The following is a 16,463-nucleotide window of genomic DNA, read 5'->3' on the forward strand; positions in this document are numbered from 1 at the left end:
GCTTTCTATGTATTTTTTATTTATTCATATAATTATCTATTTTTTTATTCACATATTTATTTATTTATTTGATGATCTGTTAGTTTATTATATTATTTACTTATTTAATAGTTGATATAATACACCTATGTAATATTAGAATATTGATATCATATGAATATCATTTACAGGATGAGGAGGGTACATGAGGACATCATAAAAGCAAATAAACTCCGAACTCCATATTCCTGTATGCCCGTTGTGATATCTTGACAATCCGTTGATTATTTATTTATGTAATCATTTAATTTTTTATTTATTCAGACATTTATTTATTTAACTATGTATGTATTTACTTTTTAATCCACCTATGGATTTTTTTCGTTATTATTCATGTATTTATTTATTTATTCACATAATTATTTAATTATCTAATTATTTATTAGTTTACTATAGGGTAAGGTGGGGAAAATCCGACCGTGGTTCATAATTATAAACGAAAGACACAAAAACGTGATGAATATAGTATTTGTCGAGTAATTGCTTCGATGCAAATGGGAATATCTTTACGTGCTGCTGCTCATGATTTTGACATGAAAAAATTGACACTGAATTCCATTCTCTTCATGCTAACATTCAAGAACATAACATTCATTGGTTTATGATTGAAAAATCATAAAATTTGGATAATATCTGTACTAAATCAACCAAAAATGTAGGCGGGCGAGTTTACCCCACCATTTTTGAAAACAGCAAAAATGAACGTTTTCGTAAAACGCTTGAATCCCAAAGTTTCCCTGGATGCAAATAAAAAGTTATACATAGAAAGTTGCTTAGAAGTCTAACCTTTAATTTGCTATATAAAACGACTTGATCCGATGTAAAATGAACATTTTACAGCAAAACCATTTATTAGTTCGGATTTGCCCCACCTTACCCTACTATTTAATCATATAATAGTATATTTAATCAATCCATACAGTATTATAATATTGACATCATATGTGTATCGTTTGCAGGGTGAGGAGGGTACATCAGGACATCAGAACAGCAACTAAATTCCGAATTCCTTATTCCTGTAAGACATCTAGAATTCTGTTAATTATCCTTATAACAATTCGTTGATTATTTAATTAATTATTGAATAATTAAATAATTAATTCAACTATTTATTCATTTTTTTTCTTTTTTATTATTTCTTTTTTTCATTTACTTATTTATTTATTGATTCATATAATTATTAATTGTTTAATGATTACTTATTATTTATTGAACTGTTTATTTAATTTATCCATACAATATTATAATATTGGTATTATATATATGTATATCATTTACGGGACGAGGAGGGTGCATCAGGACATCATTGAAGTTACAACTGGACAATGAAGTGGCAGCCAATCGGAGTCAAGGAGGAAAGGTGGTTGTCGCACGCGACGGCCACAGTTCTCTCCAACAGTTGTAAACAATTTGACGCGTCCTTCTTCAAACAAACCATCCCGTGGAAAGCTTGACAAGTATCGCGAATTTCGTTATTCAATCTGTTGGATCATATTGTTGGAAGGAGACTCTTTGATCCCCGCGGATACTGAGTAGGTGTAATTGCCTACGGGTCCGCCACCCCCCTTTTGGCCCTTTATACAGCGGTATGCTGAACGCAGAATGGTAACGAAATTTGAGAGTACTGTAAAGTGGAGCCGCATGCAGAGCAAGGCTCAAGCTAGGATGGTGGCTACCTACATACATACATACAATTATACATAAAAGTGTGCTGGAAACGAGAACAACACAAAAGATAGCATAGTGTTTGAATGGACAAGCTCAGTCGCATTAACTGGGTAGCGTACCTCCACAGGCAGTGTAACGGACTTCTAACTCAGCCACACTGGCTGTGAAAACACACAGCACAGTGATCTGCTTCATCTGTCGTTCAACGGGCAACTGAGCTGGCAAGGCGAAATCCGTCCGTTTAAATAGTCGATGATGACGTCATTCATAGAAGCGTTGCGCGCTAGGTACACTAATCTGTCACGCTGGACTAGGGAGGCGCTATCTTCTGTGTGTAAATGCGCGATATTTTGACTAGGTTGTTCATTATTTAAATTTTTAATGCCATGATACCAAAAATCTTTGGGTTTATCTATTGGAATCTATTGTTAGAAGTATTTCGGGGCGATATGCGCAAAAAAATTGAAAATTTATCGTGAGATGGCTGAATTATATGCGTTTAAAATTGGACCACTTTTCGTTACATACCATTTTTGTAGAATTTGCAACGTGCACCCCCATATCGAAAACAAAGACGTAGTCCTACGTCAAAAGTTCAATAACTCTGTAACGGTTGACATTTGATGGTATTCGTAGAACGATTTTTTTCTACAAATATGAAAGTTAATCAGAGATTCTTAATCGAGAGATTCTTAATCATGAACACCCTGTATGTATGTATATGTGTATATAAGTGTGCTGAAGATACGCCGGAATATGTGGTCGCTGAGTACCCCTGATTCGGGGTAGCGTGAAGCGATATGGCGGCTCCAAACGTAGAAAGTCGTAGTCACGCAGATACTAGTAGGGCGGAGCTGACAGTTTGAATAAACTCATCATACCGGCATCCTGTGGAGTAGACTAAATCCATTACAGGACTACATCTTGTAGCTCGCGTCGAAGTGCCGGCGGTACGTGGTGGAGATGTTAACGAGCCGGAAGCTACGCTACAAACGAAATCGTTGAACCGACCTCCGCACCTGAGGGATTCCACGAGAAACCGGCCGACCGCAAAATATGAGCATCGTCGATTCGAACGAAACTTTGCAGTTGTGTTCAGTTTATGAATCTCCATGATTTTCAATATTTGATACACGAGCAATTTTTCAAAAGGACTTAGACGTTTCTACGTGCATTAATTTCCAAAAACTCTAAGTCGAGTACTCTTTTTTATACAGCAAAACTTCCTGAGAATGATTAACAGGGAATGAATATTTCTTCACGAAAAAAATATTCTCTGAAAAAAATATTGTGCCAGTTTTTACAAAAACAAAACTTTATATTAAAAATTTAAATTGCGAAAAAAATCATTTTTTCTAATTTCTATATTTTGCCAACAAAAACCTAAAGAGAAAAGAAACATTTTGAATGTGATTGCATGATGGAGAGCTTATTGGTAAAAAAGTTTTTCTAACAATAACTTTATACATGTTTTTAAATTTCATACTAATTCACATACAAAACTGTAATTTTATTACAGAATATAAGTCTAAGTATCATTTTAAATCAAAATGTATTTAACAAAAATCTTCTTAAATGCGATAGTTTTCGAGATATTTGGAATTTTGTTCTATGTTCTAATGAAAACAATTAAATCGTGTAATTATGCCCTTTTTAAAAGTTATTCGTGTTACCCCATCATAAAATGTAAAAAATCTAATATTTATCATTTTAAAGAAGTAAAAGACACTTTTTCAATGAATTTGGAGCATGGAGAAGCTTTCAATAAAAAAGTTTTCCTAACAACAACTTTTCACATATTTTTGTAATCCATACTGTTTGCAATCAAAATCCCAAATTTATTTTTTAATATGATTCTAAACGCAATTTTAAATCGAAATGTTCATAACAAAAAATTTCTGAAATGTTATAGTTCTCGAGATATTTCAAATTTTGTTTTAATAACACCATTATTTTGTTTTATTATGACCTTTTCATAAGTTATTCGCGTTTCTCCATCAACAACAATAGGTTTTTAAAAGGCCCATAAAATTTCCTGTAACTTTCTCATGTAGCTTTCAAATGGTTTACAATATCGCCTTGATGTCAAAGAGAAAGTTATAGGAAAAGTTGCGGGCTTTTTGAAAAACCTATTCCTTTTGATGGAGAAACGCGAATAACTTAAGAAGAGGTCGTAATAGAACAAAACAATTGGGTTTTTAAAACAAAATTTGAAATATCTCGAGAACTATTACATTTTCGAAAAATTTTGTTATGAGCATTTATATATCACATGGCGTTTAGAATCATATTAAAAAATAAAATTGTATGTTTGACTGCAAATAGTAAGAATTATAAAAATATGTGAAAAGTTGTTGTTAGGAAAACTTGTTTATTGAAAGCTTCTCCGTGATCCAAATACATTGAAAAAACTTATTTTGAAACATTAGATTATTGTCATTTTATGATGGAGTAACGCGAATAACTTTTAAAAAGGGCATAATTACACCAATTCATTGTTTTTGTTGGAGCAAAATTCTAAATATCTCGAAAACATATTAGATTTTTGTTAAATGCATTTTGATTTAAAATGATACCAGTTTTGTATGTCACTCAGTATGTATTAAGTTATTGTTAGAAGAACTTTTTTACCAATAAGTTCTCCATCATGCAATCACATTCAAAATGTTTCTTTTCTCTATAGGTTTTCATTGACAAAATAAAAAAAATAAGAAAAATTGGTTTTTTTGCAATTTTTATTTTTAATATGAGATTTTGTTTTGGTAAAAAATGACACAATATTTTTTTCAGTCTATATTTTTTTCGTGAAGAAGTCTTCATTCCTTATAACTTGTTCTCAGATAGTTTTGCTGTATAAATTAGAGTAACCGAAAAAAATATTAAAATAATGCGCATAGAAACGTCTACGCCCTTTTAAAAAATTGCGGTTGAATTAAAATAATCTTATTGACTGTGGAAAATGCTTAGTCTTCCATGCCGATGAAACCTGTATAGTTTCAATATAAAATGGTCGGTAACGATTTTGGAGATTTTCGGACGGACCTTCTTGGAATTCCTCACCTCGGTGTCGGTAAAAATTCCGGCAACGAGGAACTCTCAGTCGGATTTAGGGGTATTAATCGCCGGGCTCTATTGGAGCAGATATCGACGGGAGCTAAATGACTCACGGCAACTCTCCGCCAGTCTCTGTCTAATTGGATTTTTGAAGTCAAATGGCTCAAGTACACAGATGATCTAAGCGACCTAATGTTTGACACAAAAGTGATTCCCATACTGAACAGGCAAGGCGTTTGAAGCTTTTTAAACCTTACTATAAGAAAAGGTATTATTTATTGTCTCCCAGTACATACACACACTGACATTTGCTGTAGTCGATTGACTGTATCGAAATGAATATGCAACTCGGCCATCCAGACCTCGGTAAAAATTCGATTTTCTTGAGCAATTATATAACCTACCTATTATTGTATTGATTTTGTTGGGTATTTTCAACAAATTTAAAACTAAATGCAGTTCACTTATGCTCTAAAATTTAAAAAAATGCCATACTCTGCCTTCACATATAACATGAATCGCAACTTTTTAAAAGTGAGTTGTATCATCACATAATTTGAGGCAGCTCGAAGTGATGGAGTATTGAAGTGGAACGAATCTTCACATACTTTACACGCCCAAGTATATACGCAGAACTATATTTATTCACCGATAGTATAATAGAAAAGTATACTACTGCCTCTCGTTTCTACTGCTGTAAATTTCATGCATTGGACATATTCGGTCTATCCACTCATTGCATGCCTACTAGAAGTATATACTAGAAAATGCATAAAAATCACAGTAGAATAAAAGAGACGGGAATAGAAATGCTAACTCTGCATATTTTTATTGCTCAGTTTAGAGGGGTTAGATGTAACTCATTGCTACTGCAGGATTTCTTATAAGTTGACGAAATAGCTTGTTCCAAGCAAGCTCTAACCATCGTTTTTCAAATTTTCATTTTATATCCTTTTACCATTTCCCTATAAAAATAATTACGCAATCGCTCCGAATATTTCACGTTTGAAATTAAGAAAAAAACACTATTACTCTTGTAAATACTGCCTACAACTTCTGTAAAATAAAATCTAATGCAAATTGATACATTTTATAATGAATTTCACATTACTTGGAGCACACAATTAGAGAAAGCTCCATGTGTCTATTATAAATCATGCCGACTAAATCCGTATAAGTTACCGAAAAAAGAGTATATCTTTCCAGTTCTACTTCTAAAACATTAAGAATATTTCAAACATTTTATCAGAATAAACTCCAAAACTATGTCAGCAAATAATTGTTTGATATATTCCCAAAGGGTGGCGTGTTACCTGTTAGGATATAACGATCAGTAGGTCGATCAGGCCGAAATGTCAGATTGAGAGTTTGATTGCAACAAAATTTAAATTATCTCGAAGATTACTACATTTTTACATTTTGGAAGATTATTGTTATAAGCATTTTGGCTTTGAAATTATATTTTATCTTTGGACATCTGACAACAAAAATTACAAAATATAATATTAACTTTTAATTATTTGATAAATATCACATTTTGCAGTGAATATTCTCTCATAACGAAAACGTGATTCCCGGTAACTCATTTTCGAATAGTTTTACTACAGAGAACAGACAAACACCTCGAGCGACCAAGTGTTGTAAAAATTAACGATCTATTCAAAATACCGATTGCTGCAATTCTGCCGGCTGATCGTAACACCGGTTACTGGGTTAGTGGCAAGTTGCTACTTATTGCTGTCATTTGGAAAGGGTCATCATTTCTCTTACACACGTTGAAAACATGATTTGCACGTCAGTGATTAGTGGTTACAAGTCATAATAGAAAATGGAATAGTAAACTTACAACAGCTGTAAAAAATATGGGTACGACAAGCAGATACTATCAGGAATGTGGCGCGGAAGATTTGCAAGACGATCAACAGGATGAGGAAGAAATAAGTCATGCAATCAGTTATGATTCACGACCGTGATGGAAGATTTTTGAACAATATTCCGAGTCAAATGCGTTTCTTCTACGGCCCACAGCTTATCTGCGAGAATCAGGCCCGTTTCAGGCAAAACCTTGCCCAAAATTATTGAAGGAGCTTGTATAACTTTGAACCTTATTGTATACAACTCTTCAAATATAGCCAGAAGTCGTATAGAACCTATCAATAGAACAAATTTATTGGAACAGTAGATTCAGTAGCACTAGCCCTGCGATTGTGTTGTGCACTAGAAATCAACAAACCAAGATATGATGAAATTTATACGACATGCAAACAAGCATGGTTGTAAACATGCATAGTTTGAATCGAAAATTTAATTGAAAATAAAATTCGTATCAACGCACATAATTAGAGCATCAAAAGGCACATAATTTTACCTCTTTATTCATATGATATTACACGTCATGTATTTTTCAACCACATCCGAATATAAAAGCAGAAATGCATTAGTTTTTCAAATAATGAAAGAGTAATTTTCAATTGACGTGAAAAATCATAGAAAAATCCGTTAAATAAAACACGCGTGTTTGCGAAATGATTTGTTTTTAAATCTATTTGCATGATAATCAATGTAACATTACAAAGTATGTTTTCTGTGAACTACAAAGTTTGTCGAAAGTGACTTTGATTTGTTTTTGACTTTACAATTGGCTGCTTGTGAACGAATTGTCTATGACTTCTGGTATCGCCGCTCCAATTTATTATAGCTAATAGAACTTTGCAGAAGAGTATTATCTAAATCATATTTAATTTACCTACTCTTCAACAATAAGCAACAAAAACGAAATGAGCACAAATATTTGATCAGCGGGCAAATATCAGAAACGCGCACAATATGTATACTCATAGCTATCAACCTAACCGGCATTGAAAGTGAAACAAACGATTTAGTAAATAAAGTGTACACTATACTGTACTTCAACACTATTCTGAAATATAGTAACATGCAAGTCCAAAATAGTTATTATTTTCTGTACTTGTCAAGTTGCATCGTTTTGTTTGGATTGTTTGCATGCATTTTTTTCTTTCAATATTATGCCATCGAACACCCCTGCATCTCGCACACCAACTCATTGCGAAACAAAGCGATGCGCTGCGTAAAAAGAATCAATGAAAACGGGAAAAACTATCCAAAACTATGAGGCGGAAAATGAAAATTTATGCTATTTTCGAAATAATTGTTGTATATATTATTATACATTTGAATTACCCATGAAATTCCGCATCGAACAGTGTTTTTCAATTTTCGATTCATGTTGTCAGAGCGGAATTATAGCCATTTTCTTGCTTCAAAAGACATTCCAGGCTTCAGAAAGGAAAATTTCAAAAATCCAAGCATACTTAGTTGTAGAAAATTTAATTACGAAGAGATAAGTATTCTTGGATTTTCGAAAAACGCTTTTATTTTTGAGTTAATCTCCGAGAACGAAAGAATCATTTTACCTGACTTTCACGTTAATATCGAATTCCCACTTAAGGATAAATCCCAGCTTGATTTAACTGAAAAGGAATTATGACTCAAAATATGGATCATAAGTATGAAAGCATTCTCAAAACTGGTTTAACGATATTAGCGAGATTTTCTGTAATTGATAAACTTTTACATAACTATCACAACTTTCAACCGAGTTTGTTTATTGATCCGTGACTTGACGTAAGTATTTTTTCATGCATCCAGCTCCAGCATTTTAACGTTTAATTTTAAAGTTTAATAGAAATTCAATACAAAATCAACTTTCTAGAATATACCTTTTTCAAATATTTCTGTTCTACCAGACCTACACTGAAAAAAATACAAACGTTAATTCTATTTGCTTCAAACCACTTAAAATCCATATGAAGAAGAAATGCTAATGTTATTACGCGCATACACACCTTCTATGTGTCAACTGTATAAAATATGTATGCGCAGTGTAAAAATTTTGCAGTGGATAGGAAGAATCGCATCGTTTTACGCTCACTCAAGGCTCATGCGCACTCACCTACCTCCGATGCTTTATTCTGTTTTTCTTGTTTATGAGTGTGCATCTGTTGAGCGCCCGATCGGCCAAAGCCAAGTGAATATGGTATCTCACATGTTCGTATTTTTTCACTCTTACGCTCACCTTGGATCGCTGCAATTTAGGTTCTTTCCGATACATGTTCGGAATTGTATCCGAACAATGATGATCGGATCCGCTCGCCAATGCGATTCTTCCTCACAAATTTGGATCGCGATCTATGCTCGCCTATATCGAAAATCGATTCAATTCCCACCGCATGCGAGATTGGATTATTGGATTATTGAAGGCTTAAGAGCCGCTAATCATTAACAAATTTTGGAGTTTTTGTTTTCAAGACAGTTTGATGTTTTGCATGATTTGTAGTATGATAGTACAGTAAGTTGACTTTGTGGCCAAGCCGGGGTGCGTGGAATCGGTTTCTTTCACTAGGCTGTTCACAGTGATGCCATGTGGATCTAATTCGGAATGATGAGCGGTCAAGAATGGATTTGGAACGTGATGTTCCGGGTACGACGATTTATCCATCTGTTGTAAATATTGTTTTCCTGATGTTTTGATTGCTTATGATTTTTGTGGTGCTTTTTGTTTTTCCTGCTATCAATCATCATATATACTAGTAAAGAATGTTTGATCTTGTTTGTGCTCTATATTAGCGGTCCTTACACGTTCAGTTGTTTTGTCAATACTGGAGCGTATTGACAAGGTTTTTCAACGTGTAATGGAATGGAGGAAGTATTGACGATATGTGTTTTTTATGTTTCTTGGAAGCTGTTCAATGATAGTACAGTAAGATTCCGTTTTTGGCACGTTCCGATTTTTACATGCTCCCTTTTCGGTACACTCAGATTTTGGCAACAAATGGGTTCCGTTTTTGGCAACATTATTGTTGTACATAATAGGTCTTTTAAAAATGCGCAATAGATATTTTTTTGCATCAATTGATATCACATTTTACTTTATTTCCAAACATAGGAGTCATATTACCCTCAAAGGCGCAAATAATTTATTTTTAAACTTTTGTGAAAATTGTTTCATAATTTCAATACATTACTGTGATAATTTTGAGATGTTTTGCGTAATATTGTTTTAAACAGCGTTATGCATTTAAGGGTTAACTATATTTTATGCTATACGTGTTATATTTATTGATTACAATGCATAGAAATGTATTATTTATGTATAATATAACTGGTAACAGTGTAACTAGTGTCTGACGGAATCAATTTTTATAGTAAGACCCAGAGTCTGTGCACTTTAGGAGTCAAATACAGAGGAATGCGCTACACTGGATAACAAGACTATTTCTGGAGAAAATTTTCAAAAAAACCTTTTGTTTGGACAGTTGGTTTTCTTCAAACCTAAATATCTTCAGGCATTACAATTCGATTTTCAATCTATCGAACTTGGTCACTAAAAACATGACGACAGTAACGCACCGGGTGGAGATATCCCAATTAGCTTCGACAACGTTAGTGATTTTTACACAAGTTGAACGCTAAAGATGGACGTCTGTTCTCTGCGGTATGTGCTTCTCTTTCAGTAATAAGCTACTACTTAATGTTTACTTTCCGAAGCACAATAGAATTCTCCTAGAATCTTTGCAAAAATCGAGGTGCTTGGAAAAGATAGCCGAAGACTGTCCAAATTGATAGTATTTATAAGTTCTTCAGATCTACGCATTTATGTGTCGTAAGTGCCCCAGTTATCGCAATGAATACCATTCTCAGCAGATAGCTAAGCTTTTACAGGATTGTCATCACTTCTTCCATCTGACACCACACAAAAACATAAACTCAAAGGTAATTCGGTTTGAGACTCCAAGTTTTCCTAACAGCTTTTCTGTGCTGTCTGAAGGCTTTTCACATTCTTTTGGGTCTGACCTTAATGAGAACGGTTTAGTTTAAATTCTAATATAATTCGCACAATACTCACAATCATAGAATTGCGACCTGGATTAAAATTCGCATCTTCGTAAAATTAACCATGTAACATTTTTCAAATTTGAATCTTAGGAAAGTATCTTTATACCGTGAGATTTAACCAATTTTCTCTGAAAGTATATATAACATGGGGTCTTTTATTAATATTAGATTCAAACTCAACTGATCTTGTCCGATTCAGAAGTTCCAATCGATATGAAAATACAATTTGAGGCGGATCGAAATGTTGTTGGCCAGTTATTATGATTGGAAAAATATATGCAGGTATTTAACGGCTTTCTCAGTCTTAATACTCTAGGCAAACGATTTGATTTTAGATTGCCCGACGTTTCGGCCGTTTTTGGTGGCCTTTTTTAAGGGAAAATCTAGTCTTGTCGTTTTTGTCGGAGTTTATTATGGCGTTACCAACGTTTATTATGGCTACGAAAGTTGCACACGTTTTCCATCCCCGGTTTTTGAATGATGTCTATAAACAAATTCATTCACACCGATCACTCGAAACCTTTCATGCTAAACTTTTTTTTTGATCAAGAAACACTAAAAACCTCTGATTATCAAGAGTGATGCTTCTATCAGAGTGCTATGGCCTGCCCAATTGTTCAATAGCCCTAGGGTTCGTCGCGATGCGGATGTGGGCGGTAAATGGATAGTCCGCACCGCAACCGCAACCGCATTGCATTTACCGTACCGCACCACGCGGCAAAAATCATGAATTTTAAAAATTGTGCTGAAAAATTATTAATTTGTTTTGTATAGCCATATATAGCAAATTGTTATTCTTATTTACACGAAAATTATCTTTGACTGACTCCTCAGAATCTAACATTTATGAAAATATTAAAATATTAAACTTTGAAAGTTTTATTAAGAGGGGTAAGGGTTTTGGCGTAAAAAACACTTTTTCTCGATTGTTTTTTTAAACTTTGCTTGAAGCGAACTGATCAAAACTTTTGTACATTATAGTGTATCATTTCAATAACATGCTGTAATTTTTCCATGCAGAACTCGACAAACGACTTGGTGACGAAGCTTTTTGTAGAACGTCTCTGGAAAAACATGATTTGCGGTGTTACCTGCCAATCAAAAACTACTTAACCGATTTCTTTCAAACTTTGTATACAGATTCTATGTAAAAATACCTTATTTCTACGCTGAAGTTTTGAGATAAATTTTCAATTAAGGCAAAAACTGTCCAAACTATGCAAAATTTGGCATCTGGGCTAACTTTGACACTTGTCACAATATGAAGGAAGACCTTGAGGGAGACTTTGAAAAACACAAAAAAAAATCGTGATGCCCTACACTAACTTCGAAAGCTTTACTTTCAAAAAGTTACAAAATACTCCTAACTGAAAAATATTATTAGTTAATTTGGTAGAAAATACTTCCAGTTGGACGAACAATGGACGCACGCAAAAAAAATCCTCCAAATTCGTTTGGTTTGATGATTATAATTACATTCTTTGGATTGTTTTTTAGTCGTAATGTCATTAGTATATCTATAAGTTCTCCAAATTAATCAAAATTCACAGTTGAGAAAATGTCATCGTAAACGATTACGATTGCCAAGAGGAATCAGGAGAAATTATGCATTTTGTAATTAGATTTGACAGTGCGTTTCATGTATTTGAAAAGGTTCGTTTGTAAACTCGAACGCTCTGACAGAGAGATGTTTCTAATAATGACATTGCTAAGCATTCGTTCAGAAAATAAATCTAGTTGAGTCCTTCTCAAATGGTAAAAGTCATAGTTTTAATTCACTTTTTAAAGCAGACTGCAGACTTTATCAATTATATTTTGAAGTGCGGTTGCGGTAATACCGCGCGGTAAAAGCTTATTTCCCGCACCGCATCCGCGGGAAAAAGTGTCTCACCGCACCGCAGTTTTTGCGGTGCGGGTGCAGTAAATACCGCGCGGTTGCGGTAATTACCGCAACTGCGACGAACCCTAAATAGCCCATAGCACAGGAAAGATAGACAAAGATAGTCTACATTTATGTGTTTTTATCAGTTTTCAATAACAATGCAATATAACGAAAATATCTACAAATTTCATTTTCACTGCTAACTGAAAATGTCCCTGGCAGCACTGCTCCAGCGGAATCCTTTCAGACTAATATCAATAACTGCAATGCTATAGATAATACAACTGTAAGCGCATACATGAATGGTTATAGTCTCAGTTACTAGCCTTATCTATTTTTGTGAACGTTGCCTGAAACAAACACCAATAGTTACTCCGCCAGAACGGTGATCCTTGTTACTAAATTTCACGCAATCCACATTCCAATTATTAGTTCCAAGAAACTTAATAAACTTAACAGCATTTCAGTGAAAATTTCGTTTGGTAAACTGTTTTTAAAATTTCGATTTATCTGTTATATTTTATTATATTGTTATTAGTTGATACATATGATTCCCTTTCTATCTGTTTATTCACACCTAATTTCATGCATACAAAAAGGTATGAATTTTTTGCGCCGGACTCGTATGCCCTAGCACGAATGTGTTTTTGTTTGATCTCGAAACTGAGTCAGGTTTCAACCGAAACTGTTATCACTTAATTTATTTTGACATCAATTTGAGTTATAACCTGGGTCAGCTTCGTCTCAAGCCAAAACCACCTAAACGTGGATAATCATATGATTGAAGCAAAATATATTATCATTACAGTTAAAAACAAGAAAATTGATCAGCGACAATCGATATTTTGTCAATTCTATGAAAATGCATATCACCGGAAGTAGTGAGCTATATTCGCGCAATGATACGCTATAAAACGCACAACTTTCGAGATTATTTATTGGCATAGAAAAGAAGACAAATCTAAGTTTCCTCTCGAATGTAGCGCATGGAAGGAGCCGAACGCGCCTGAACATTGAAAATTAAACTAAATCCAAACAAATCTAAACCAATGTATATTACCATACCACACATCTTGTCTACATCGCAAGTACGGCATTTGTACATACAATGGTAGAGTTCAACTCGAGCGATAACATGTATAGCGCATGATAAAATTAACACGCAGCAAGGAAATGACTGTGAGTTGAACCTACACAGCAGAAATTGCCACACCGTGCGGTGTCCAGGCGGACACTGACTCCTACCGATATTTTTAGGCCAGCCATATATTTCAATCGTTTAGTTTCAGGATTGCTCATGAAGATTTGGATCATTTTTCCGAATGAACATGTTCGCTGCCGAATATGTTCGATGGCACTCATTACCTCACTGCATCGGCAATGCGGAACGCGTTAAAAAATTTTGCGATTTCCGATTCTCTCTCTCTTCGTAATCGCATACGGTGTGATGCGGAACGAGTTGTGTGGGTCTGTATCTTTTTAACGAGAGCGTAAATCCCCGACGATGTATAAGGAAACAAATTCATGTACGCTCATGGCGGTGAGTGAGTTTTCCGCACCTTATTGCGCACACATAAGTTATATTTATTTATTTATTTATACAATTTATTCATTTATTGATTAAAAAAATACATCCGTGGTATATTTTAGCTGAAAGTGTTCTAGGTCGATGGTAGCACACTAACTGAAGAATTGCTTATTTAAAATAATAAAATATGCGAGCTCTACTCTTCATGTCAAAGTAATTCGGGAATAATATAAGGACTGAAGAGTATGCATACATATAGTCTTGATTGGTTATCATTATTTGGCTCGTGAATCACTACATTTTTTATGTTATTGTGGTCGTGTTTTGTTCACAACTGTCCCTTTTTTTGGGGCGCAGTTTGCAAACTAATTTATTTTAACAAATCCAATATCAGATTCTAATCTAAGTGTAAATTGTCATGTAGACTTGCTATAATATTTCTTTTTGTCGCAGAGCAAACACCGTAAAACCTCTAGACCAAGGCAGATGCTATGTTCTGTATTCTAAAAACAAGTATTGGCACTAACTGATTAAAAACATTCAAATTGTTGTGTGATTTTTTTTTTGTAAATTTGCACTATTCACTATTTTCAAAGAGAATCAGGCAGTTCAATTAAAAATGTCTGGCAAAGTCTGTCATTTGACAGCGCCCTCCAAGTCATCGAAATTTAGTATACATTTTGGTCTTCATAGAACGTGTATTAATCGATTTTTGTATGGTAAAATATGACCCAAATTTTCTAAAATTTGTGTGCAAGAACTTCTATAATTTAAAAATCTGATAGAATTTTGACTTTTGCTGGACGCTTAAAAAACTCTGGCTGTGCCAGATAAAACTCGCGTTATGGCGTCCCCGCTGGTGTGTAACGTAGAAATCAGAACTTCTGGAAAAAATCTAGCGAAATGTCTGACCTGAACGAATGTTTGTTCAGTTGGGAAAAAGCTGCAAGATTCTAGATAAATCTGGAACATTGGAAACTCTGAGCAACGTACAAAAGAATAATTGGTTGCACAAGTTCAGGAAATTTCAAATAAATAAATAAAAGAAAAGAAAATTTGCTTGGAAAGCTATAGATGATTTTTATCGAACATTTTCCGGCTAAATTTGTTGGTGCAAAAATTATGCAATTCCGTTTAGTACAATGACAGTTATTAACGTTTAAAAACTATCATTCCTTTACTCCAATATTTAAAAATTGAATTGAAAGGCTAGTCGAAGTCACATTATATATTATAAATGAGTATTACTCGACGAAACACTCATTGGTGCTTCATTAGGTAGTCTTCATTTTGATTTTATTCAATGAAACTAAAAACCAGTTCTGGAAAGCACACTCAGTTTTTTACGCGTTTTTTTAAGATTTTTGCGGATTTTCCAATTAACGCGGTTTTTTACGCGGATTTTCCAATCAACGCGTTTTTTTTCAAAAATATTGTAAGTCCTTTTGAATGCAAAAGACTTAGAAGATTTTCGAAAAGATGGAATGGGAGGAATTTGGAAGACTCCTTATGACCCGCACCTCAACAATATGGGTATTTACGGAAAGGACTTAACGAGTAGGTGCCAGAAATTCATGATTGACGCTATTTTGAAATCCAAGATGGCAACTTCCGGTTTAGCGAAATTCGCTATAACCCAATCAATATGAGTATTTTTGAAAGTTGAAGTTGTAGTACAAATAGTTTTAATTAAACAGTTGAATTTACTTCAATGGAGACGAGAAAAAAAATTTCGCACCCGATATTTTCTTCTATTGCAAATTGAAATTAGTTTTATGGAGTAAAGTGATACATGGGTGATATTCCTGTCAACGCTTAACTAACCACATGGTTTCATTGAAAAATGGATGCTCATTTCGATACCCTCAACTGAGTCTATTTCAATCGATTGGGCATCAAATGCTGGATTCCCAGGACCGGCGTGCCGCGGTCCTTTTATGAGGCAGGATGGATTTGTTCGTGGGAGCAACGATATAAAAGAGTTGGATATCCCGATACCAGAATCAAGATCAACAGTTTTCCTACAGGATCTAGTGGGATAGCATAGAGGTGTGGTTCGTATTGGTTTTCGGCATCTAGAGGTTGGTTAGCAATGGTGGACAAAAGATAAGTATTGTTACCCTAATTTTAAAATATAACTAGCTGAATCAGGTGCACTCCACCATGGCCTTCGGAACAAAGTAAACGAAATATTGGTAGTTCAAATATATAAAAAATACCAGGTGTGTCATTTTATAGAAGTCTGATGGAAGCACGGTGCAGTTTGTTGTTGCATCAATTGACATGTTTCCATTTCCAATCCATTTCAATTGTTTGGCGAATCAGCCTGCGATAAAGACTGTAAGATGTGTTCCTGGTCACTTTAGCGACATTGGA

The 16,463-nt window shown here is 34.2% G+C and overlaps 1 protein-coding gene across 1 annotated transcript in view; it reads left to right on the top strand.

Annotated features, from left to right (window-relative positions):
- The first annotated feature begins 1,022 nt into the window (after positions 1 to 1,022).
- The window catches only part of LOC131678591 (retinal homeobox protein Rax-like), a 125,412-nt gene continuing 109,971 nt past the window's right edge, over positions 1,023 to 16,463 (top strand). The window contains exon 1 of the mRNA XM_058958819.1: positions 1,023 to 1,057. The gene's annotated coding sequence lies outside the window, so the exon portion shown is untranslated. The remainder of the gene's footprint in view (positions 1,058 to 16,463) is intronic.

The sequence above is a fragment of the Topomyia yanbarensis genome, chromosome 2 (genome assembly GCF_030247195.1).
Source record: "Topomyia yanbarensis strain Yona2022 chromosome 2, ASM3024719v1, whole genome shotgun sequence".
In the NCBI taxonomy this organism is placed as follows: Eukaryota; Metazoa; Arthropoda; class Insecta; order Diptera; family Culicidae; genus Topomyia; species Topomyia yanbarensis.